This window comes from Nanorana parkeri, unplaced genomic scaffold (genome assembly GCF_000935625.1).
Source record: "Nanorana parkeri isolate BGI_ZX_2015 unplaced genomic scaffold, ASM93562v1 scaffold301, whole genome shotgun sequence".
Lineage (NCBI taxonomy): Eukaryota > Metazoa > Chordata > Amphibia > Anura > Dicroglossidae > Nanorana > Nanorana parkeri.
This window is the reverse complement of record NW_017306569.1, coordinates 1,298,661-1,324,978: the sequence shown is the minus strand read 5'-3', so window position 1 is coordinate 1,324,978 and position 26,318 is coordinate 1,298,661. Positions and strand designations below refer to the sequence as shown.

The 26,318-nt window shown below is 44.0% G+C and overlaps 1 protein-coding gene across 2 annotated transcripts in view; it reads right to left on the bottom strand.

The window, feature by feature from the left end:
* Positions 1–12,150, bottom strand: part of FAM3C (family with sequence similarity 3 member C) — a 52,201-nt gene extending 40,051 nt beyond the window's left edge. For both annotated transcript variants that reach the window (XR_001941303.1, XM_018557738.1), the window contains exon 1: positions 12,046–12,150. The gene's annotated coding sequence lies outside the window, so the exon portion shown is untranslated. The remainder of the gene's footprint in view (positions 1–12,045) is intronic.
* Positions 12,151–26,318: the final 14,168 nt, after the last annotated feature.

Sequence of the window (26,318 nt, the reverse complement as noted above, 5' to 3'; positions counted from 1 at the left end):
AACCCAAAAACCCCACCCGCTAGCCCCCTGGGCTTAAAAAAAAAAAAAAAAAAACTATGTGCGGGGGGAGCTGGCATGTGTAGTTTCTTGTCCAGCAGCGACGAACACACAGAACTGTGCAATGTACCTACCGTGTGTTACAGTGTGGCAACGTAATGCATGATTTTCTCACTTTGTACCATCCAGGTTTGTAATAGGTTTATTTTAAGAAAATGAGACTAGGCAGGGCACACGCATTTGTGTTAGCTAAACGATTTGTCATAGCTAATGAATGACTGGACTAACAGTATCCAAGATATCTGAAATAGCAGTGAGCAGCGACAATTACATCATCCTTTGTGCCACTAATAACTGAACACCTCCACACCTATATTTTAACAGGTTTCCTCGCATAGCGTATATCAGCAGCAGTTAGATTATAAACATTTTCAAATTGGCCTATTCCCTCGCTGTAAAGCCCCATGCACTTGGGCCTCCATTAAACACAGGAGAGGTTATACTTCCCAGATCACTTTTTCCCTGTGTTTAGCTGCATTTACACACAATTCCATGCTTTTAGGCACCTAGATGCTGCGGGATGTCTACAGTATGTAAGTGTCCATAGCAAGGCATTACATGCCTTAAAAATGAGCCCTGGAGGGATGCATTTCAATTATCATGTGCATGGGACCCGTGCTAGACACATGAGGAGGTTGCACAGGCATGTATCCACAAGTTCAGGGTCCATTACAAGATTTACAGGGTACCTATTGTCAAAAACTAAAAATAAGTATGCTTTTCTAGATAGAATTTCCATAAGTTCGATCCCACTCCTAATAACTATATTGATCTAGAAGGTTTGTAAACTTATTGATGATGCCTATAAGATGGACTTCCTCAAATGTACCGATACCATTTTACTCAGTGCTAGTTCACACTACAAACACTGCGTTCTGGCCCGATTTGGTGCCTAAACGCACTGGATCGCATCTTGGCCGGCTCCCAGCGTTCAGGAACGGGAGGGGGCGAAGCAGTGCATTGAAGTCAATGCATGCAGCCATGCCCCCCCCACCCCCGGCCGCAGATCAATCACCCGAACGTGTGGCACATCAATGCCGGCTTTTCGGTCAGAAAAAATGCTGCATGCACTATTTTATTCTGACTGCACCGGAACGCAGACATTGATGTGCCACGTGTTCGGGTGTGGGCGATCGCACTGTGTCCAGGGGGCGTGGCTGAGGTGTCATTGACTTCAATGCACCGCCACGCCCCCTCCTGCCCCTAAACGCAGGGAGCCGGCCGGGATGCGATTCAGTGCATTCCGGCCGGCTCACACCACAAACAGAACGCACTATTTGTGTTGTGAACTAGCCCTTAGTCCTGTAAATATGCACTTTGTGTCCAAACTCTCACAAAGCCTGCCTTCTGAACTACAACTCAGCATCTGAACAATGTAACATTATCATCACTTGCTGGAAGCAATGCATGATGGGATATGTAGTCTTGAGATAGCATTATATCAAGCAGCAGGGAAAGAGATGCAAAGCACACTGGGAATGCAGGAAGTTGCTGAAAGTGATGGGCAGACAGAAGGCAACACACACTATATAAAAAGGGATTTGTCCAGGTAAGCTTTGATTGCTATAGTATCTATCCCTGTTACAATGTGGAGGTTATAACATAGTAGTAGGGATATTATGTGCTGTAACCTTACAACTCAATTGTAAGGATCCTGTAATTGTAACAAGGAGCCAATATCCCTGGCTGATTGTTTGCGCGAGATTTGGCTGGACCTGATCCTCCTTGACAATTACTGCTGCACGCCTAAGATTAGGATATAATATTTCCTTGCGCCGGGCATAAAGATGTACGCTCAAGTAATATAAAACAAGTACGTTTACACCCGATGGGAAAAACAAACAAAATAAAAAAAGCAACTTTAGCAATGTAGGTCACAAACACACATTCGATAGAGTCTTCACATTCAGTTGAAATCTTTTCAACTTTGTCTCCTTCTCATAGGCCAGTTTAACTCGAGGAATAAAAAAAAAAGCAACAAAGAGAACTCCAGTCCAGTACTCACCGATACCAATACCAGAAGTCCAATTAAAGAAGCAGGGCGGCTTGTAATGAATCACCACCCGGCTTACTAATTAGCCAGGAAGCATGGAGCCGGCTTTATGGCCAATCAGAAAGCCGCAGGGTGGGTAATGACCCCCCACCCAGCTTCCTGACCAATCAGGAAGCCAGGCGGCGAGTCATTACACTCTGTTCAGCTTCCTAATTGGCCAGGAAGCGGACTCCATGCCCCCTCACCAAGCGACAGGGAACAAGGAGCCAGCTTCCAGTAGGCCCCAACTCTCTCAGCTTCCCTGAACTTCCTGTCCAGTACAGGACCACAATCTCCAACAGCTGTCCATCTACTATCTTGGAGAAGAGGAGAAATGAGGGAGGAGCAGAAAAGAGATAAGGGAAGCAGTGAAGTGGCTTACCTTGCTGGTTTGAGGAAGGTACACACAGCTCACTAGCACACACAAGGGTGTCTCCATAGGACCCTGAAAAGGCAAATGAGCTAAAACAGGGCATCAGACCCAGCCTGACACCACTGCTGCATTTTGTGACAACACAGTCCAAATGCTTTTGTTCTTAAATCAGGTATACACAAATACATTTTCTTCCTTCAACTTGCAGGCTGAATGAAGAAAATATAACAGGATTTCTCCATCAACTCTTACGAGCGTTGGCGGACTAATCCCCCGATGTTTGCATTGTATTCTGACAGCTGACTGGCTGCAAGCTCCGTTCAGCCAAGAATTTTACAACCTGCTCCTTCAATCAGCTGATCGAGGGATGCCAGACAGAAGGGTGCTGGCAGCGGCACCCACTATAGACCATGTATACCTGGCTTTATTTTATTGTCCATGTCTTCACCAATCACCACCAAAATGAGCCCTGATGAAGCTCCCCCACCTCCCCCCTCCACACACACCACCGAAATGCACTTGCCATTTTCTACAGACGTTTTGTCAAGATTAATAAAAGGTGTACTAACGGTTGTGGCACTCCTACGCGTCACATATTTTTCTGCACTCTGTTACAGGTCAGGAATTTATTCCGGCAGGCGTGTAACGATAGTAAGTCGGCTTTAATAAACCCGTGTGAAGTGACAAGAGTGGAGTGCATGTAACATACAGTGGCTCATGCCATAGGGTTTGCAGGGAGCGCTTTCAGTTTCAGTATTCTGCTGGCTAGATCACAAAATGTTCTAAACAGTAGCACATACATTATATGACGTTATCTGATCATTCAGGATAATAAACCATGTGGAGACACAGACACCCAACAACAGATAAATACTGGAAGCTAGACAGTATCTTCTATTAGATAACTTGATCATGGTACAGTAAGAGTGTAAGGATCATGTAACTAGGATTATTTGTTGTTTTTTTAGTCCTAATTACTAGAAGAAAAAAAAAAAAAAGATTCCATAGAACATACCAAAATTTGTCCAGGGTCAGCATTAGAATTCATGGGGCCCAATACACACTAGCTGACAGCTGCCTGCACCTCCCGGTGTCTCCCCATAAGTACATATATTTGAATGTGATCTGATAAAAGTGGACCTGTCAGATATATATTTTTATATATCTATACAGTATGTAATGTACAAGTGTAACACGTTCAGCTATTTATTACCTCACACAAAGATCACAGTACACCCCTCGACAAGGACTTCATCTGATTATCTCCCCAGAAGAAGAAAGGTTATCCATGTTCAGATATCGTTTAGGGTCACCGTCTACATCCTGGACTGAGATGACAATCCTTGTGTTGTGACACTTTTGGCTGTATTTATATAAATGTCTAATACAGATAAGCTCTGGCTGCATAGCCATTGCACACAATGATCAGCAGCTCATGTTGATCCCTCCTTTTGAAACACCATTATAAATTAAGGAAAATCTATGCAAAGCCAAAAGATTTTTTGTTTTAGATGGTGTGTGGAAGGGTTACAATCCCCTAACAGTGTATCAGGGAGGAGTGAAATCGCACACCCTGGGGGGTTCCACCTTGCAGGCCAGACTCCAGTAGGAGGATACTGTATTCCAGGTTGGTGTCCCCTATGGCATCCTCTAATCCAACCTGTTACTGACCACTGACTTCCCCCTCCACCTAAGGTCCAATCACCAGCCCAGAATTGGGATCACTTGATCTGGCCTGTCTGCGGAGACCCTGAACACCACATCCTAGAAATGTGATCACCGCTTTACCCTGGCAATGCAGTGTCCTGCCCTGATGCTGCACCTCATTGGCTGGTGACTCTTAGCTTAGAGATCCAATTAGCTGGGAAATGTTGCTTCCTGCTGGGCCCCCCTGCTGACCAGATTGCCTGGTATGGGAGTACTGCCTGCATCCCACATTTCAGTAGCTCTGGCTAGGTCACTAGAAACGTACTACTTCATTGCTCAGCCACTAAGATTTTATAGTAAGTAGTTCCTGGGACAGGGTGCGTGTTGTTCAAGTTACATAGCTGAAGAAGATGTGTCAAAATGCCAGAATAACAGTGTTATATGTGGGGTAACAGGTGATGTCAAAGCCCCCCGGACCCTGCTTAGGGACATAGATGGCAGTCTTCTCGTCTCACGTGAACCAGATACTCCCCTCAGTAAAATGGAGAAAGGCAATTGGATGAGTGGTGACTCATTTCCAGCATTACAGAACAAGTCCTTGATGAAAATGTTTGTTCCTCTGAACTTTGCATAAAACCGATTCCAAGGGATGTAATTAGTAAATATAAAACAAAGTAGTCCTATGCCACGAGTACAGTACTGCTAGAGGCAAGAGAATGGAACACACTTGGGATTCATGGTGACACTTACTACCTACTGTATGTGTGAGCGATGTATGCAACCACAAATAGAAAAACATAAAAACATCGCAATTATTATTTGTGAGAAACTATGGATATACCCTTAGCATGTATTAACAATTACAAGCTGAAGCAATACATAAAGCAAGTTCATACTGGTATAGGCATAGTATGTGGATATGAATAATAAGCAGATATTGTTCCTCAAGCTAGGCAGCCGCAGGAAGGCTTTTTTCCTCTTATCTGCCACTGCAGACCTGTTTGGGTTCAGTAATCAGTGGTAAGAGGCATAAAAAAAGCCAATTCTATGGCTGTCAGTTGTCCCAATACGGATATAATTGCATGCTTGACCTAACATGGTACTCACAACTGCTCCAGAATGATGCAGTTCATCTCCGGTTGTACTCTGTAAAAACGCTTAGCCATATACTTCTAGATTCCATTCAGTCAACCTGCAGGATTAATGAAAGAAATCTAAGAGATTCCTCCATCTATGGTAAACAGTGTGGATGGACGAATTCCCCGTCAGCTAATTGTATGCAGAGAGCCTGCGTCCGCGGCTGTCATTATACCTTAACAATGACTGCTGCTGACTGGCTGCAGTCACAGTTCTGGTGACAATTTTCCACCCAGCTACTTTAACAACAGTCAACTGAATAATCTATTTTTGTTGAGCAGGACTACGCCGACATTCGAGCACTGTATGGCCAGTTTAAGGCTCCGTTCACACTGCTGAGGTAGGTCAACATGCAGGTGTTTGTGTATTAACCTTTGCTGCATTGAAGCAGCTTAGTCATTTTAAAAATGCCGTTAATGCCCCCTGCACCATTTTTGCCAAAGCAACGCACCACAGCACACATCTGTGCATTGTGGTGCACTATAATTGGCTGTAAATTGTGCATTTTACATTGGGTTACCGCAAAACACACTTCCAGCCTTCCTCATGACAACCCGACATCAAGGGGACTGTAATACAACATAAATCTCTAACATTCTTAGTGAAGATGATATACATAGAAACTGTATAGGTACATGTATTGTCTCTGTATGTTGAATCAGTAAAAGACTGGTAACCCTAAGGCCTCATTCACACGGGGCTAACATGTCCGTGCAGCGTGCACGCCCGTATCAGGCCATTACCGGGAGGGACAGGTGCTACATGTGATTGCGCACAGGAGCCTGTTCGTATGGGAGGACGTGTTGGTCCGGGTGTCCGTGCTCGGATCCATCCTGTCTGCATCCGAGTACAGACAGCCAGACCCACACGGATGTGCAGTTTGGGTGTGCATATGACAGCGTACGGCCGCCCGCGTCCTCCCATAGGGAAGAACAGGCTGCTACACGCAGCACCTGTCCCTCCCGGGAACGGCCTGATATGGGCGTGCGTGTACGCCCCGAGTTAGCCCTGCGTGAATGAGGCCTAATTCAGTACAGCCATTCATAAAGGATCATAGGCCCAAGATGTAAGCGAAGCTTACATTTCTGTACAGACAAGGGTCCTGCCACTAACATTTAACCATCAGATGATAAAGCCTGTACTATTCAGTGAAGTTCTGGTTTTGTGCAGTTGAATGACAAGAAAGGGGTTTGGCACCAAACAGGGCCAGGGCTCTGTCAAATGCCAACATTTCAGTGGGCAGTAGAGCTGCTAAAATGTGATAGTTGCAGGGACGAGCAATAGCAATTGACTAGATTTGCTAACCAGCTGGCCACCATTTACCTAAACGGCTGACAGCCAGCAGTATTTGCCGATACCTTATACACATGAAATCGTCGCCTCATTTGGACATATGGCAACTAGCAGCAAACATGTATGGGTACTCTCAGTTTGACCACAAACAGACCAGTTTTACAAAATGTACATCCTGCTGAACGCACATCCTCTTTCTACAGAGAAGGAATAGGCCTTCCTTCAAGTGATCTTATCCCTGCAGGGTCACATTTATCGTAAAAGGTCACCTGTAAAAGAAGGTATTCTATACAACCAGAAGTGTGGAACACTTGTAGCAGTTTAGGAGTGATGTGCCACCAGAATAGGCAAGTATATTCACAAGGGTTGATGCACATCTAAGCACTTGCAGCAGTGTGCTAATCATGTGCATTTTGCATGAATCTTCATATTAGTTATTTATCCCCAAGGCCTGGTTCACACCTAGGAGTTTTTGAGCAGTTAGAAAAGAGCTTATAAATGCACAAACACTAGAAATCCCATGATTTTCAATGGCCCTGGTTCACGCTTGAGCAGAAAAACGCCCGAAAATACATGAGCTTCTATGGGCAGTTAAAAGTGCTTTTTTTTTCTGCCCCATAGATTTAATTGGAAATGACCAAAAACGCGCGGGCAGAAGCATGTTGCACACGTGAGCGTTATTCCATTGTCTGCAATGTTTTATGAGCTGCCAGTCAAAACGCGCGTCTTCATGTATGCGTGTTAAAACGCACATAAAAAATGTGCACAATGCGCATAAAGCCCTTATTCACACTGGAATCGGCCTGCACGTGCAGCTTCGTGCGGGGCAGTATTGGGCAGCTCCTGGGAAGGACAGGTGCTGCGTGTGATTAGTACGCAGCCCCCATCCTCTATGGCAGTACGCGGCCGTACACCCCCCTACGCTCACCTCAAGTGCAGGTCCGTAGGGGTGCGTGTTTCCTGGCTCGGACGCTGACAGGATCCATCCTGTCAGCGTACGAGTACGCTCACCCTCACGGACGTGCAGGACGGGTGAGCGTACGGCCACGTAGTCCCATAGAGAATGACAGGGGCAGCGTACTAATCACACGCAGCACCTGTCCTTCCCAGGAGCTGCTCGATACGGCCCTGCACGGAGCTGTCCGTGAAGGCCGATTCCAGTGTGAATGAAGGAATCTGGACTTATAGCACCACCTAGGGAGTGACCAAACGATCATGTGGACCATGCCTGCAGCATTCAGAACATGTTTAGATTCGCTGTGATACGGATAATACCCTGTTGTCGGAAATCCTTACTCTAACCCAGCCAACTGGCCATTCTATATGCCCTACAGCCATTTCACAGGCTATTTCCCCATAAAAATAAACAGTATAATCAGTCTGGAGCTTGTTCAGAACAAGGAGGTTACTGGTTTCTGGCATTCTCTCACCAACAGGAAAGTTTATTTCTGTTTATATTCCATTGCAGTTAGCCAATCAGAAGACACGTGATGGACAGTGATGAATCCGGCCTCCCTCATCCCTGAACCCTCTGTAGCCCCATCCACTGCAAGGGGTTCCAACCACAAAAAAAAATAAAAAAAGTGTTTGACTATACATACACTTTAAAGACTGGGGGGAAAAGAGACAAGGTTTGAGCAAGAGCTGAGAATTCATGAAAGGTTGTTGACATTAAACTTTGTTTTTATTTATCGATTGCTTTTTTTGCATACAAACCTCCGTATGCTATATACATTTACTGTCAAGGTTTTCACATGGGAATTACTCTGTGCAGATTTTCCTCACGTGAATTAGGTATGCAAATTGTTATGATTGCTTTCAGGAAACAGAAGGCGCTTTTCATGCAAAAGAAAGATCACTGCAAGTCTTAAGGTGGCCATACACTCTACAACCATCGCAAGACTTTTATCGTACGATAATCGTGCAGTGTATGGGCACCTTTACTTAACAAAAGGCGAAAACATATATTTTTTTTGTTTGTGGGCACAAATGGAGCCATTTCAAGATGTATTGCAATAAGTGAATGAATTGTGCATGGCCTAGGTACATTTGGAGCTTATAAAAAGGTTAACCACAATAGGGTATGTTGCAGTGCAAAATAAGACGCATGAATATATATATATATATATATTTCATTGCACAGCACCACACTCTTTACAGAGGTGCATTGGGTGCCATTCAGAATGAATGGCAATACAACGAACCAGCACACCTAGTGTGTGGTGCATTGTGCTGTGCAATAGCGTAAGCTAAATGCACATTTATCATTATTATACAGGCTTTATATTTACTATGTGTTTAGCGCAACGCTATAGTGTGAGCTGCTCTTTAAAGTGGAACTAAACCTCCTCTTTCTCTGGCCCTGATACGTCGCCTGGTCTTCGGGCTCTTTGGCCATCTTGATTGGTCCAGCCAGAATGATATGACTCCATTGTACGTGCACACGGGTTCAATAATTCTGGCACCAAGGTATGCATAGTTCAGTGTACAGTCTAAAGAAGATTGTGAACAGACAGGTATGTTTGTTTTATTACAGAATTCCATGTCTCCTCTGTAATCACAAATCTGCCTGCTTGCAATGTGTTTTTAAACTGGAAGTGCAGTTGGGCTTTAATACGCTGCAAACCAGATTGCTCAAGAGTGGTCAGATTGCTCAGCAACAGTACCGTTTGTCCAAGCAAGACTAGTATTTCCTCATCACATTAGCTAATATAGGTGACTCCATAATTTTCTAATGTCATTTGCATGCTTATCACCTGCTGAATGTCAACTGATAACAATGGCAACTGAGCTGGAAGGAGAATTACACAATTTATGTGTGTAATTGCAGGCTTAGCTGTAGAGTGAAGGATGGCAAGGTCAGGGAGCCTGAACAAAAATACATTATACTAATACCTTACTCTTACTAATACTAAAAGCTTGTCAGAAAAGGAAGTGTTAGCTTTTTGGTAACTAATCAAGATTTATGTCCAATATCACTATACCGGCACAACATAAAGAAGATGCCCTCCTACTACTATAGTGTCCAACACCCCTTTCTGCCAGTCTCTCCACTGGTTTCCAATAGCCCAAAAAATACTATTCAAAATACTAACACCCAAAACCGGACCAACCCTCGAATCTCATAGGAGTCAGTCGAAACGCGCTACGTCGGTGACCCTTTTCAATCATTGGATTTACTTTTGCCGCAGGAACGTGTTGGATAACCTTCGGCCAATCAGCTGCAACCACCGTTTGTGTATTCGGACAGCAGCCGCTATCAATGCTCACAGCAGGAGATACGTCCATCCACAGTGTTCAGCGTTGATGGGGGAATCTTTTAGATTTTCTTTGTTCGGACCGTAGGATGAACGAAGAAAATTTAACCATGTACACGTGACTTAAGACCTCCTGCTCCCTAAAGCTGGCCATACACTGTTCTATTATTTTCGTTCAACCTGCAGGCTGAATGAAAATAATAGAACAGATTCTTCCATCAATGCTTACGAACACTGGTTGAGGAATCCCCGCTGTTTTCTTTGTATTCTAACAGCGCGCGCTGGCTGCGGTCAGAATACCAGAACAGAGCTGGCAGCTCACCGGTTGCGTTCGTTCGAAAATTTTCTGACCATCTCCATTCCGAACGGCTGCCAACAGTAGCACCCATGCGGGAATTTCTGACAGTTTCGGTAGACCTGACCGAAATTCATATAAATGTATGGCCAGCTTAACTTCCTCATCACCTTCTCCTATGCTTACCTCCAGGACTTCTCCAGAGTCTCTGCCATCCTCTGGAACTCCCCACCACAACCTGTCCAGCCATCTTCTACTCTGTCCACCTTTAGGCGATCCCCAAAACACATTAAGGGAATCCTATCCTACCTTAACCTAAATACTGAACTGTTACTTTCTCCATCAGCTCATCCCCACTAGTAACATGCAGCGGCACGGTGTGAACCCAGTTCACTGGAGTTCACCTAAGCCTGTGCAAAACGGTGACTGATATACCCCCTCCTGGCAAAATCAATTATGACTAGGACATTCCCAATCCTGTAGCTACTCATCACAAAGGTGCCTGGCCTACAGGATCTTGTGGTCTAAGGATCCATGACGTCAACACAGGGACATTCCACCGCCAGAGAGGAGGCGAAGAAAGGCAAGCACTCACTGTTGCAGGGCCGAGGATCAGGTGAGTATATCTTCTTTATTTTAGCCCCTAGACAAAAACGCGCGGTTAACCCTCCCAGTGTAGGGGTAGTCCCACTCCAATGGTTAATTTTTTACATGTCCTGGAATTCCTTGTTAATCCCGGCACGGTTATCACTTGCCTCTCCCTTTTAGATTGTAAGCTCTCACGAGCAGGGCCCACCTGATCCTTTTGTATTGAATGGTATTGTAACTGCACGGTCTCCCTTTATATTGTAAAGTGCTGTGCAAACTGTTGGTGCCATATACCGTATCTTGCGCTCCATAAGGCACACCTGACCATAGGTCACAGGGGTTCTGTGACAGCTGTAGTTAGTGACAGCTGAGACAGGTGGCGATGTGATCTATATACACACACACATACATACATACATACATACATACACACTGTTGCCCCCGTTAGCATGTAACACCAAAAGTTGATTATACCCATAGATATTTTCTAGCTTTCAGCGTCAATTTCACTAAAAGCTGCTTGAGGTGTCTGACAATCACAATGTATACTGCTGGCGTTCTAGTACAAAAATACATATATTTCTGTACAACGGATTGTAAATGTATCAAGAAGTTATTCAGTAATAAAAGAACAACCCTTCCACTTAGACACAGGCACCCTTGTGTACACATATAGGAGTTTCATAAGAGAGACATTTCGGTCCACTCACATACAAATAAAAGCAGGTGTGTTTTGTTGAAGTCATCACACCGCATTAATGGAAGATGCTGTATTTTCTAGAGTCTCAGGAGGATGCTGGCTTCCTTCTCCATAATTATAAAACAGATAAAATGTCAGCTTACTCTGGAGGGAATTTATCAAAACTGGAGCAGACGGAATCTGGAGCAGTCGCCCATAGTAACCAATCAGCTTCTCTCTTGTTTGTCCCTTTAAGCTTTGAAAATAAAAGTGTGAAGCTGGCTGGTTGCTATAGACAACTGCTCCAGATTCCGTTTGCTCCAGTTTTTTTATAAGTCCCCCTTGCGTGTCCTCACATGTGACATATGCCAGCTTCATCCTGTGACCTCGGCTGCAGTGTCAGAGGCACAGGGAGAAGGGGGACATCAATGTGTACTACACACAGACAGGGACACCTCTGTATAACAAGCACCGTCTGCCCTTCATAACGACAACACATCTACCTAATCCATGTGCAGTACAAGTCAGTGCATGCGAATGATGGAAGGTATGATGACACATTACACAGATGTAGTGAACATTTCCAGGGCGCACTCTGATCGAAATGACAAGTGCTCCCTGCAGACTGTCGGATCACAGTTCTCGAACAGACACTACAGCAGAGAATACAGAAACGCACGTACTGACCTCCTGATGTGCGATGTCCACTCCGAACTGCCAACCAGCAACCGATCAAATGCTACAGAGGGAGAGAAACTACAACATCCATCATGCCTTGCGGAAACAACAGGAACAACTGGTCATTTGTTGCAAGCTTTATTGATACAGAAACAACTCCTTCCCCGCCCCTCCCCTCTCTGTTTCCCCTCCCCCTCTGTCTGTCACAGTGCGGATGCTGTGTGTGCATCTGTCGCCTGCTGATTCCAGGCTCAGCCAACTTCTCCGCCATTTTACTGGGGGGTGAAGTGTGTGACGGAGGAAGACGTCTCAGGAGTTACTCGGTGTTCCATCATGTCTGTGCCGTGAACTAAAGCGTGTCATATATCAGTAGAAGTTCCTTCCAATAAAAATGTGTTTTCAAAACATTAGTCTGGTTTTCTGTTACACATTACTTTTACTGAAATATAAAAGGGGGGCAGAATCTGGAGCAGTTGCCCATATTAACCTATCAGCTCTTCTGTTAAGTTTTGACAATGAAAGAGAGACGCTGATTGGTTGCTATACACTGCTGTTCCAGTTTTGATAACTTCCCCTCTGGGAGTTTACAATTAGATAAAGTAAGTAAAGAGGTTTTTTTTTAAATTATTTTCTAATTGTTATTGGGGTCAAATCAGTGACTGTTTTTTTCTGTGGTGGTGAGAAAAATTGGAGTAATGGAATGGAAAATATTTCTCAAAAAAAATTTGAACAGCGAACAATCGAATGTTCAAATCAAACGGAATTTCAAAGGGCATTTGTGGAATCCCTGGTGGCATTATCGAAAGTTCTGACTAGGGATGAGCTCAGGTCTGAACCTGACAAGGAGGACAAAACCAGAGGAGAGAGGTAAGTGCGGGGGGGAGGCTGAACACTGTTTACATGTGATCTCAGCGACATCGCCGAGTTCACATGTAAACCAACAATCGGCTTCCCTCACTCTACATTTAGTCCTGCTTGTGCAAAGCAGGACTAAATGTAGAGAGGGCAACTTACCGCCCGGAACTTCCCCACAAGGACACCGCTGCCACCCCGGTGGCCTTGTGGGGAATCCGGGCCTGAGTACATCCCTACCCCACAGCTGCATGTAAACAAAGGGGGCCGAATGCTTGTGCTGACATCATTCATCTTATGTGGTCACATAGGTAAATGCCATTGACCAAATATAGGCATGTAGCCATATAAGATCAATGACAACCCTACATTCTGTCCCTCTGCTTACGTCAGGGGTGGCCAACTCCGGCCCTCCAGCGGTGCTTTAACTACAAATCCAAACATGCACCTGGGAGTCACGCCTGTAACTGTCAGTCTTGCAATGCTTCATGGGACTTGTGGTTTCCAACTCCTGGCTTACATCACGCTGTGGGCAGGGAATTCCCCACCAGCAGCTGATTGGATGGCACAGATGTAAATTCTGTAGCTCATTCATAGCAGATCCAGGGATAATCCTTAAAGGAGAACTATGGGGTCAGTGTTTTTCCCCATAGTTCTCCTTAGGGTAACGGGAGGACACAAACTAGCGTCCTCCCGTCACCCTAAGCTCACTATACCGCGAGCTACAGCTCGCGGTATACTAAGACGCCGCAGCTGGAGCGGATCCCGACTTAGATGACGGGATTCGCCCAGCTGCGTGAGTGACAGCTGGCTCTGCCTATCTAGAGGCAGAGCCAGCTGTACCCTCCCCCGTCCGTTCTGCCAGTCAGCGCTGGCAGATCGGAGCGGGGAGAGGGGAATCCAGCCCCTCCCCTGTCACGGCTGAGAGAGCCGTGACAGGATCGAGAGGTGAGCGAACCCGGTATGTGTTCGCTCACCTCCCGATCTACTGAGCCGACCTGTGACAGTCTCATTGTCACAGGTCGGCTAGAACTATGAGGTGAGTGAAAAGCACTCACCTCATAGTTCTCCTTTAATCTGGGAATTATGTCAGTTAAAGGAACCTTGCAAGTTAACATAAATAAATAAATTGTGCTCCCATTAGCCTCTTGTTAACCCTTCCTTGACCTGAATAAGCCCTATTTAACGCCTGCCCCCCTTAGTTTGCTGCTGATTGTTTTCCCACTATTTCTATTTACTATTACTATTTAGACTTTTTGTGTGTTTGATTTGCATTTGACTTTTACCTTAATTTATTAAGTGACACATTTAAGGAAAAAATTCTAAATTGTGAAAAAAAGCCTTAAAATTCCAAAAAGCATTGCCCTTCTTCTAGTAGATCCGTAAAAAATAAGTTAAGGCAACTGGACTTGCTGTATTTTTCTTGAAGACGTTTCACTGGTCATCCAACCAGCTTTATCAATTCAGAATGGCTTGATCCAAAATTCTCTGGGAATAAATATGGTGAATGTTGTTCCAATCCATATGATCTGTTAGTCACAACCAGGTGTTGATTGCATTTGTATAATTGAAACTAGGAGGTGTTAATAACCTGCCCAGAGAGAGGTGTTACCGTAAAACAGCATTGTATGTGCAGACAATAGATGCCATTGGTTCAGATATGTCATTGGTTCAGTCATTGGTTCAGATATGTGGACGACACTTGGGTCAAGATTCACAAACAACAGTTACAGGCTTTCACTGACCATATCAACTCAGTGGATCATAACATCAAGTTTATGCTGGAAGATATGCAAAACAACAAACTGTAATTGCTTTTTTCACTTTTACATATTGTAACTTGGACACTCAACTGTAGACCGCAGGTGCAAGTAAAATGCAGTTTTATTAAGGGCCAACGCCATACATCTCGTTCCATCCACAGGGTAGACCTCCCCTGTTGCACAAGATAGCTTCCCTTGTGAGCCCTCACTCTGCTCTCTCAGCAGTGTGTCCCAGCGGTCCTAGGGTCACCGACCTTCCAGACCTCTCCCAGCCTTCCCTGGCTGTTCCACACGCACCTGAGTCTGCTGTGGCGCTAGTCTTCCTGCACCCACACAACTTACACTACTCTGAGCTCTGGGCTGGCTTCTTAACCAGTTGACATCCGCGGTGTTAAACCCACTTCCCATGCAGGCCATTTTTCAGTATTCAGCGCTGCGGTACTTTGACTGACATTTATTCCGTCATGCAGCGCTGTACTTAAATCCCCCCCCCCCCCCCCCCATGCTGCTTAAAGGACTTACCTTAAATGATGCTTCTTGATCCGATCATCTTCTTCGTTCCAGTAATTTTAAGGAGTCCCTCCAGCACTGGTGGTGGTCTCTGATGGAGCGCTGACTGCTGTGTATTCGGTGTCCCCACGGTGTCTGTCCGATGTGCACGCTCCCGGCTGTGTGCATTGCGTCTCTCCTCTTCTCCCCGCCAAAGACCTCTACTGTGCATGTGCCCGCCCCAGATCTTCAGACAGGAGCGAGTGGCGGAGGCACGTGTAATCACCTTTTTGGTAACTTTTTAATTTTTTTTAATGTTTTTGCATATATCTACTACTTTTCTTGTAAGAACATCCCTGCCCTGGTCAGCAGGGACAGCAATGCTCAAACTAAAAATCTTACAAGCGATCATATCCATGGTTACTGTACCACTGGCTAGATGTGGCCCAATGTGTGTTGCTTGAGGTACTAGCTTGCCTTGCTGCATGTGCCATGTCAGAGAGGACCCTTGGTGCAGTGATGGGGGGATTTATTACTTAGAAACCAAATTGTAATAACCTGGAGTGAGGGTGTACAGTGTTTTAGGTGCACATTGTTTTTTCATTTTTAATAAATGATGCAGTGAGGTGTGACAAAAAAAAGCAGCTTTGGAGTGGACTATAAGCAACATCTGCCTGATGGCCTTTAATTTCCACAAGCTAAAAGGTATTATCTAGAAAACAGCAGCACGCTTTTAATCGGGGAATTCTCCAAAATGTACTAGAGACAAAGAACACAGTCTGATGTTTTGCTACAATAAATAAGAGTCTTCAGAGAAAACAGCAGTGTAAAATTTGCCAGCAGTACAACTATTTTAAAAGACAATTTTAGGCCCAAAATAACTAGAGAAAGAGAGCAAAGGTAGGAGATATACAACAGGAATGAAATTACCACAGATGATAAAGCCTAACTGGTGTATGCCTAAATGTGGTTTATCTATGGGGATAGGGCGTTGCATTGAACGTGAGTGAGATAACATAAGGCGTTTCATTATTATGTTTTAACATAAAAGATATTTATAGAAAAAAGTAGCTGAGGTGTTGACAATTGAAGAGCTACCTATCAATCGGTTGTTGTGGACAAATATTTGTCCTTAATAGGATTTTCGGGTGTACAGACCTGTGTCACAATATCTGGGAATCCGTGCTGGATTTTGCCTTTGGTTCCTGGTTCTGGGCTGTCAGCCTATGGCCTTTCACATGGCTACAGCCAATCTGCACTCCTCCTCCCCTATTTAGCACTACCTCACTTGTTGCTCTTCTTTCATTCCTTGTGCCAGGCCCCTTGGTTCTTTAGTGACCTAAATTTCCTGCGCTTACTTTGGATCCCTGCGCCTTTGGCTTCCCTGTACCCAGCTGGTCTCCCTGTTTGTCTAAATCTCTTGCTTCATTCTCAGTGTTCCTGTACTACCCTGATTTTAGTGTTTGCCTTAGAATATTGCTGCAGACCTTCAATTGCTTTCACCAGTGTGCTGTGAGTCTCCCTGTACTGCCTTCATTGCCGTGTTTCCTCGAAAATAAGACACTGTCTTATATTTTTTTTTCCCAAAAAAAACACACTAGGTCTTATTTTCGGGGATGTCTTATTTTTTTTTTCTTCATACAGTACTGGAGAAGGGGAGTGAAAGAATACTGTCACACAGTGTCACAGTACGGTACCTGGCTGCAGCTGTCTGGAGCTCTCCGATCTGATGTTGTCCAGGGAGCCACCAATCAGAAGTTCCCTCACCTCAGCTGACCTCACTTTGACCCCACTGGCCATGCCGTGCTGTGCCTGCTGGGAAATGTAGTTTTCAGCGGCAGCCGAGGCAGACAGGTGTGTGTGCGGGCGGGAGGGAGGGAGCTGTGGCCAGTAAGCTTTTTGCGGTCTTCACATGTTTTATAAGACAAGCTGCACATATAATTACACTCAGACCCCTTGCACATGTATTGCTGCATCCAAGCAGCCAGCAAGGGGTCTGAGTGTAAAATTCAACTATATGTGCAGCAACCCACGAAAATAAGACCAAGCGATATCTTCATGGATTTCTGTAATATAAGACCTACCACCGTACTAGGTCTTACTTTCGGGGAAACACGGTACCTCAGTGTTTTTCCACTTCAGCCATTGTGTGTCTTCATTCTCCTATCTACCTGCATTCTCTGTATTTCTGCCTAACTTTCTCCTGTGTACTGTATCCCTGTTCGCTTCCCTTTACTGCTATCTTCCACTTTTTGCAACACATTTACCCTTTTACTTCAGTGCTCTATTCTCTCCTTGTATCTTTACTTCTATCTACTTGCGTTCTTTGAGTTTAAGCGTACTGTATTTCTCTTCAGTACCTCTCCAGTGCATCCTCCACCTTGTTACGCTTTTACCCCTTAACTTTAGCTCCTCACTCTTCTCTTACTTCTCTTACTTTTGTGTTCTATACCTATTTGTACTGCACCCAGGGAGTGTGCATTTACCTCTTTGACCTGCACTTTGTATTTTACCTTCTGTGGCTCTCGTATCTCGTAACTCGCAGGTGCAATGCACATTGTACCAAGCATAAATTAAGAAATATGCCCTAAGAAAAAACACATGCAGCAGGTTACCACTGTATTGCCTATGGACAGGGACAGGCTGTGAATTACAGCTAGCAAAAATTAGGACATATGCCCTGTGAAAACAAGAAGAGGAAATAGCCCTTCACAGCTCATGTGTGTGTATTAGGTCATAGCATTCAGAAGCCTATCCATTACTGCCAAGGAAGATTCCATCTTTGCCTCTATTTGGATTGCAGTTGCCATGGTGCTCTACATGTGATCAGCTATGACATCAGCCATTGGGGGCTTGAGAGTTTGGTCGAGAGCTGAAAAAAGCATGCAGCAACCTTGACAGTTGGCATAAGTAGACGTGCACCGAAATGGAAATGTTAAAACCGAAACAAAACCGAAATAAAAAAATTGTCAGGCCGAAACCGATACCCCAAAATGTTTTCAAATGTTTCAAATATTTTATTTTTATGTATTTTTTATAAACTTTTAAATTTTTTTATATTTATTTTTATTTATTAATTCATTTTTTATTAAATATTGTAAATTTTTTTTACATTACTTTTAGGTGCTATGGGGAAATATTGGGGGGGTCTAAATAGACCCCTGATATTTCCCTTTTAAAATAGAAAAAGAGATAGAGAACACAAAGTCCTCTATCTCTTTTTCTGTGTCCCCTGTTATCAATGAACAGGAATCCTCTATGAGTGATAACATGAGGCTATAGTGTGTTTTTACTATAACCACAATCATGAATGAACAGGAGGTGATGTAGATCACTTCCCATGCATTCATAATTGAGGATATAGTTAACATACAAACACATAATTATCTACAAACACTCAGCAATCACTGATCACTGAGTGTTTGTACCTTGCTCTCCTCTCTGACACTCTGTCACAGGAGGCTGAGCTCTCCTCCCTACACCGCTCGATCAGCCTCCTGTGACAGCGCGGCCTGTCTCCGCCCACACACCGCTCTGCCGGACTGTGATAGGAGGCTGAGCGGTGTGGGAGGAGAGACGCCGGCTGCCTACATCGCTTTCTTCCCGCAGCGCTCGGCAGGCTGTCACACTTTCTCTCCTCCCCGCTGGGACACAGAGCAGCGCCCAGTGGGGAGGAGAGAAAGCAGGGATGCGCCGATGTAGCGGCAGGAAAATGTAGGGTTGCCACCTTTTCTTCAAGCCAAACCCGAACACTGTAGCACCTCGCGGCAATTGTTTTGTAAAGTATACACGACGCATGTATTTGGAGTTAATCACAACTTGCCAGTGTGCCACAGGTCCCCAGATATATACTATATAAAGCAATATCCATATACTTTGCCGCACCCATTACCCGATATCCCAAAAGTAACGGGTGCTCGTAATGACTGCGGATGGCGCCGCTCACAACAGAACTCCAATACAGATGTCACCAGCACCACGATTCCATGTTAGTGTAAATTAGGGATGCACCGATACAAGAGGTGCACCGAAATCCACCTCACAGCATCCTGATTGGTTAGGAAGCCGACTTCACTTTTTTCTAGGCAGCGTGGCTTCCTGACTGAGCAGGCTGCCTAGCAACAAGGGAAACAGGCTTCCTAGCCAACCAGGAAGCGGGCCATAACCCACCACCCGGCTTCCTGATTGGGAAGGAAGTCGGCTGTATGCTCCCTTGGCACTGCCGGTCAAAGGGAAATCTCCCTCTGACCGGAAGTTCCGGTATTGGGGAAGGTATCGGAACATTTGGTACAAGTGCCCGCCCAAATACCCAGTATCTGCACCGACATTAGTATCAGTATCAGTACATCTATAGTGCAAATCCATTGTATTGATAGTTGTCATTTCTGAGATTGATGAAGGGGACCCTGCGCGGCCCCAAAAGCACTTGTCGATTGAGCGACAACTATCAATAAAATGGATTTTGTACTAACATGAAATCTGGACGCCTGTTTTGGATGATATGTACTAGTGCATATAAAAGACGCCCTCACAAAACATGTCACTGGTTACCTGTGGATGGCAACCCTAGGAAAATGGCACCTTCGGCATTATGCCAAAAGTGCCATTTTTGGCCAATATGTTTCGGCGGCCGATATATAGGTGCATCCCTACTTATAAGTAAATGTTTTGGGTGAAATTAAATTGGTGGGTAAAGTTTCTCATAAAAGAAGATGGAAAGGCATTGTATTCACAGCTTACTTATAATTACTGATGTCTTTGTGCTTTCCCTTTTATGTATTATGTAAAGTGAGCCTTCTTATTATCTTTTTTTGTTGTTGTTTTCTGAGGTCATGTGACTGCCACCTATTTCCGCTATGAAGGAATGACAGTGCTTGTTTGATAACCTTACAGCTCCCTGGTGCAGTCCACTTTCAGGTTGTGACAATGCTGTGGGGAACTGTTTCTGTTTTGCTGTATAGCATTGTTGGGTCAGAATTAATGACATAAGGCACGAAACTTGAGAAACAAATGGACATTTTATATTATTTGACATGGACAAGTAAAAAGAGCATACTTTTATTGGCTAGTTAATATGCTAACCCTGCAGATCACAGCTGTGATTTATTGTTTAATGTCATGTCCAAATGCAAATTGGATATATAGCTACTGTATAACGGGTTATACAATATGTGGTATTGCTTTTCATCATGCTGCCTCTAAAAAAAAAAAATCACCCAGCTCTGCTGCGTATACATACCCGTGGTTCAGTATGAAACTCAAAGTGCAAGTGCTTCTCATGAATACCCATTGACAGTGTTCTGTACTTGGGAACAGGGCATATCATGTGTCACTGTTTGCTATTACAGCAAATATTGACAAAATCACAGTTTCTATGTGCATAACCTACTGCCTGTTTTTAAACATTGTTCTTTTCTTTTTTTAATACTTGACTGTTTACAAATCTGTGAACAGTTTGCACCCGCTTAGACGTGCTAAACAATGTTAATTCACAATCTAACTTCCCTAATATGTCAGTGTGAAGAACATGGGCTTTCAGTCATTAGCAGAAAATTTCACAGCTTTATAACCTTTAATTAACATTCCCTCATCTTTTATTCAATACTGAAATTGTAGGTTTTTAAATAAAATAGGAATTGCAAACTTTTGACTCTTGAACGAACTTATAACACAATGATATCCAGTATGTAAGCTGTGTCACTTGTTTGTTAATAAATGATGTCATAGCAAAGATGGCATGGGTTATTAGAAACGTGTGACCTTCCCCCCTAAGGCCTGGTTCACACCTGGGCGTTTTGTAGCGCGTTCGAACGCTCTGCAAAACTCTCAAACACCGAAATCCCATTGTTTCCTATGGGTATGGTTCACACCTGGGCGTATTTCAGCCTGTCTGAACGCACTACAAAACGGCCTACGCCCAAAGAAGTACATGAGCTTCTTTGGGGCGTTTTTGTCGCGCGTATCCATTGGGATACAGCCAGGTAGCCCTCGGAAACGCGTGTTTTTTTACAGCGAATCACGGTAAAAACGTGCGACAAACGCGCATATTCGATACGCCTAGGTGTGAACCCAGCCTAACTCCCAGCATACCAGTGCCCTTTCCAGGAAAAAGGTCATTAACCCTGTGTAAGCTCTGACATAGGCCGACAGAGCGCTTATGCTGGGATAAGACTCGTAACTCCAACAGATGAACAGAGTGGCAGGTAAGTATCAGTTGGCGTGTGTATGAAGGGTGTAGCTTGTCATGAGAACTTGTCACCTTCCCCAGAATAGACAAAGTGACAGGTTATCTTTAAGAATAAGGATTGTAGCAGGCTCATCTGAACTGTAAGGGCCCATTCACACCTGATGCAGTGCGTTCCTGCCCGATTCTGGCCGGAACGCACTGCCTCGCATTGCAGCTGGCTCACTTTTTTGTGGGGCAGGAGGGGGTGTGGCGGGCCACTGAAGTAAATGGCACCGTAGACACGCCCTTCCGGCCGCAATGCGATCGCAAGGCACATTATGCCGGTCCGATCAAAATGCTGCGAGCACTATTTTGATTGCACCGGACAGCTGGCAGAATGTGCCTTGTGATCCCATGCGGTCGATCACCACACCCCCTCCTGCCTACAAAAAAGTGATGAATCTGGTGTGAACGGGCCCTAAATGTTATGTATGTCTCAAAATTTTTTTCAACTAACTGCGGCGGTCACAGTAAATCACAGACATTATTATTATTATTATTTATTCATTCAGGATTTAAATAATGCCAATAGTTTGCTCAGTGCTTAATAATATAAAGGGATGCTTGTGTCCTTGGATCTACAAGGATTATATTACTTTTGCCCGTCCCTGGCTGCACGCAAGAAGGATGGACCCCTGAACCCCACAAAAGTGGCCAAAGAGGACAGGCCTATTTTTGGGCAGTCCTGCCAGGCTACTTGTGCAGTTTTGTTCAGGACTGCATGGAATCACATTATCTCAACACACTGCTCCATTCTTTCCAGCTTACAAATTTCAGGAGTTGAATGATTCAGGCAATGTACAGTACACAAAGAAAAAATTGCTAGTAGACAGCTAAAGCAGTTTTTTTGTCAGAAGAGACTTTAAGTAAAAATACAAAATGTGTGAGCAGGCAGGCTTTTTATTGTAGAGGAGACATACTATGCATTTTTCGCAAAAAAAAAAGATTCTTACCCTCCTGTTTGCAATCTCCTTTACAATGGGGGGAATTAATCAAACCTGTAGCATACAGAATCTGGAACAGTTGCCCATAGTAAACAATCAGTTTCTCTTTTCAGTTTGTTCCGTTAAGCCTTGAAAATGTTAGATAGAAGCTGATTGGTAACTATGGGCAACTGCTCCAGATTCTGTCTGCTCCAGTTTTGATCAATTCTCCCAATGTATATTGTGCTGTGCATGTGCAGCTCAATGTACAATTTTGGCACTATTGAACTATTGCATATGCACATGAGTTACACCATCCCACCATGGCTACCGTAGTCACAGCCTAAGTGGGGAGAATGGTCTGCCAAAACAGACCATTTTCCCAGCAAATTTCCAACTTGCCGAAGCCAGCCATGATGTCACAGCTGGCTCCGACCCATCAAGGGTCTGGTTGGGAATTTTGGGGGGTCTCCACATTGCATTCCCCATTTTTGGAGATGGGGTTCCTCCTTAAAATTCCTACCAGACCTAAAGGGCCTGGAATGAATCGGGAGGGGAACCCCACACTGGTTTTTATTTCTTTTCTTTACACTTTTTTTATTATTTTCTTAACATTTTTTTAATTTTTATTTACATTTATTGAAATTATTTTTTATATATTTTTTTTCTTTTCTATACATTTAAAAAAAATGTAAACTCTGAGGTAGCAAGCAAAATAGCCAACCCAAATGCCGCTTGGTGGCATTCAGCTATTCACTCACTGCCGTTCGGCCCCTATGAGAATAGGGGCGATAGGGGCGAACGGCAGCGAGTGAACTGCCGGAGGTTCAGCTCAGCTGATCCAGATGTTGGATCCGCTGAGTCAAACGGCTTCTGCACTTCAGCTCAGCCAAACATGCTGAGCATGTTCGGCTGACCGTAGCCAGCCGATGTATGGCTGAGTTTAGCCGATGTATGGCTGAGTTTAGCCGATGTACGGCTGGAATCAGCCGTAAAGAGCCGAAGTGAATAGCCGTACGCTGTTCGCCTCAGTTCACTTAGGCTCGGTTATGCACTCGGCTGCCTTTGGCAGCTTAGTGAATAATATCCCTAGTGATTATGCAGAGCATTGCAACCAATCACCCCATCATCCCAATATGCTGTTTACTATGTCCCGAAAATATACTCTTCTTAACATTTTTATATTATCTCTTGTTGTTTCTCTTTCCTCCAGTTCTTCTGACCCATTTGCTAAGTTCAGATGGCTAGAAGAAGAGGGCACATTTTTACTCTATTGCTGTCTTTGTCTCTCTCCTCTCTTCCTCTGTTTCTATGTAGTAACATTGTTTAATTATCCTTGCTCCTAAATGTTTATATTTCAATCCATTTTTTGTTATACCTCTACACTGAATAGAGCAAAATTGGGATAGCGTATACAAGTATAGCTACAAGACTTCTGGCAGTATGCCTTTCTTGCGAGTAATTATTTCCATTGTTGCTTGATGGTTTGCCAGGAAAACTGTGGTTTTTCAAATGGCATACCCACTTAACAAAACATGTTCCCGGCATGTAAGATGTAGTAATGTATTTACTTTTTAGCATGTAGTAAGAAAATGTACATAAAAATCATTTAGTAAAATAATACAGGTGAAAAAAATTAGGAAAAACACAATGGGCTTCAAAACAAATTCTCCTGAACCGAAGGGACCCTGAGGCCGAAGCCAGCCGAAGGATCGGCCGAAGCTACGGCCAGATCCTTCGGCAGCTTTGTGAATAGACCCCTTAGTCCACTGTCTGTAGCAACTGATCAGTATTAATCTTGTTCTATCGGGAAAGACACATGTGCTAGGTCCAGCAAGATATAAACTCACCAACAAAAATGATGAATGAATCTAGGTCATCTGATATCCTAAATGTTCTTGCACAGCAACGAAATAGGGTCCAGGGTAAAAATGGACCACTCTTTTTTTATTATAGGAAATTCATGTGCATTTGTTTTGGTTGAAAGTCAAATGAAATAAAATGATTTCAATATATATTTCTAACACAAAATTATATCACTATATTGAAAATGTAAATTGACTTAGCAATGGGTTTACAAGTATGTTCCTCCAAAGCATTTATTTTTCTTTCCCCTCACCTGAATGTAGAAGAAAACATGCAGAGGAGAACAAGCTGCCAGTATGGGTGTCAGCCACCAAATTTACAGTAGTAGAAGTGGGGATCCCCATCACTGTGCAAAACTCTGGGTGTGAAGATGTTTTCCACTCTTAAAGGAGAACTATGGGGTTAGGGCTTTTCCCCATAGCTCTCCTTAGGGTAACGGGAGGACACAAACTAGCGTCCTCCCTTCACCCTAAGTTCAGTATACCATGAGCTACAGCTCGTGGTATACTGAGACGCCGCAGCTGAAGCGGATCCGGACAATTATGTCGGGATCCGCCCAGCTGCGTGAGTGACAGCGGGATCTGCCTGTCTAGAGGCATAGCCAGCTGTACCCGCCCCCTCCCCCGTCCGTTCCGCCAGTCAGCGCTGGAGGATCGGAGCAGGGAGGGGGGAATCCAGCCCCTCCCCCGTGACAGAATCGAGAAGTGAGCGAACGCCGGTATGTGTTCTCTCACTTCCCGATCTACTGAGCCGACCTGTGACAGTCTCATTGTCACAGGTCGGCTAGAACTATGAGGTGAGTGAAAAGCACTCACCTCATAGTTCTCCTTTAAATTAAAAGTGGAAAACCCCCTATAAGCAGTAAGACCTATGCTAGCCATAAACTATTTTGTGGGGGTACTGTTTAAAAGGACAGTACACATTTTTTGTTAACAATGTGTACAACATTGAGTCCAGTGGAGAAGGGTCTGATGTGGATTTTGAGGGGAGCCCAATGCTGTTTATACAAACAGAAGCAGGCCGGGAAAGGATCTGTCATGTAGAGGCAGTATTTTTACTTTAAATCACTTTTGCAGAATTACATGGTACTGGTGCGCAGGTATGTTTTTTAAGGGATTTGTTTATTTTTAATGTTGCTCTTTAAGCCACAATAATAGACCCGCTCCCTGCTGAACAATATTTTTGCAAGGTTCAGATCCCATGGACTTCTAAGGGGTTTTAGCGCTATGTTCAGGGTTCTGGCGAACTTTAGGTTTCAGTAGTTTAGAAAAGACATTTGGGCAGGGCTGGCACCACTCAGTTCACAGAAATCCTGTGTGCTGTCAGCCCACAACAGAACTTAATATAAAACATGGGGGGAAATGTTAATGAATTGCAGAGATGTACAGTGCATTATATATAGTTATTTTTTTATAGTTACTTTAACCTCAGCAAGCAGCAGAGCCCTGGCTGATATGTTATAAAGATGGAGAAATCTTTTTGGTGTCGCAAACAGCAGTAATCTCACATAGGTCACCATATCCAGACTCACTACTTCCAATACTCAAAAAAGGGTTGGGTGAAACTCCACTTTAATTAAATTCATATACTGATATGATGATTTGTGTCTTAATATTTCAGCTTTTTTGTAGCTAGTGGGGAGCTTGTATCATATGTTTGTTTATTTTACAATGTACCTCAGGGATTCCAGCAGTGAGATCTCTGCCTCTGAGTTCCCAAGTCTACTCACTTGCTGCTGTCATTATGCAGGACTCTCACTTTTCTATGCAGTCCATTTATCTTAGATATTATGTAGTATGCAGCAGCAGAAAGAAGACTTCCTAGGATGTCAGAGCAGACTTTGGTGGAGCTTTCTGGAGTCCTTGAGAGATATAAGATGAAAGTGTTTTGCCTAGCAATATTATTTTATAACTGAAATATTATTTTTGTGTGGCTGACACTTTGATTTCTCTGCTAATCAGATTTACAATTCATGGCCATAGAGTTAACTTGTATATATACTGTTTTATAAAAACTTGAGCAAAAGAGTTTCCATTTATTGTAGCTACACATAAGAGTATACACCAGGAAACCTTGCTACAATAGATTTACATACTTGCAGTAAAAAGAGTAGTAATGCCCAATAAAAATATGTCTTTATGCAATAAACTAAAACACAAGTTC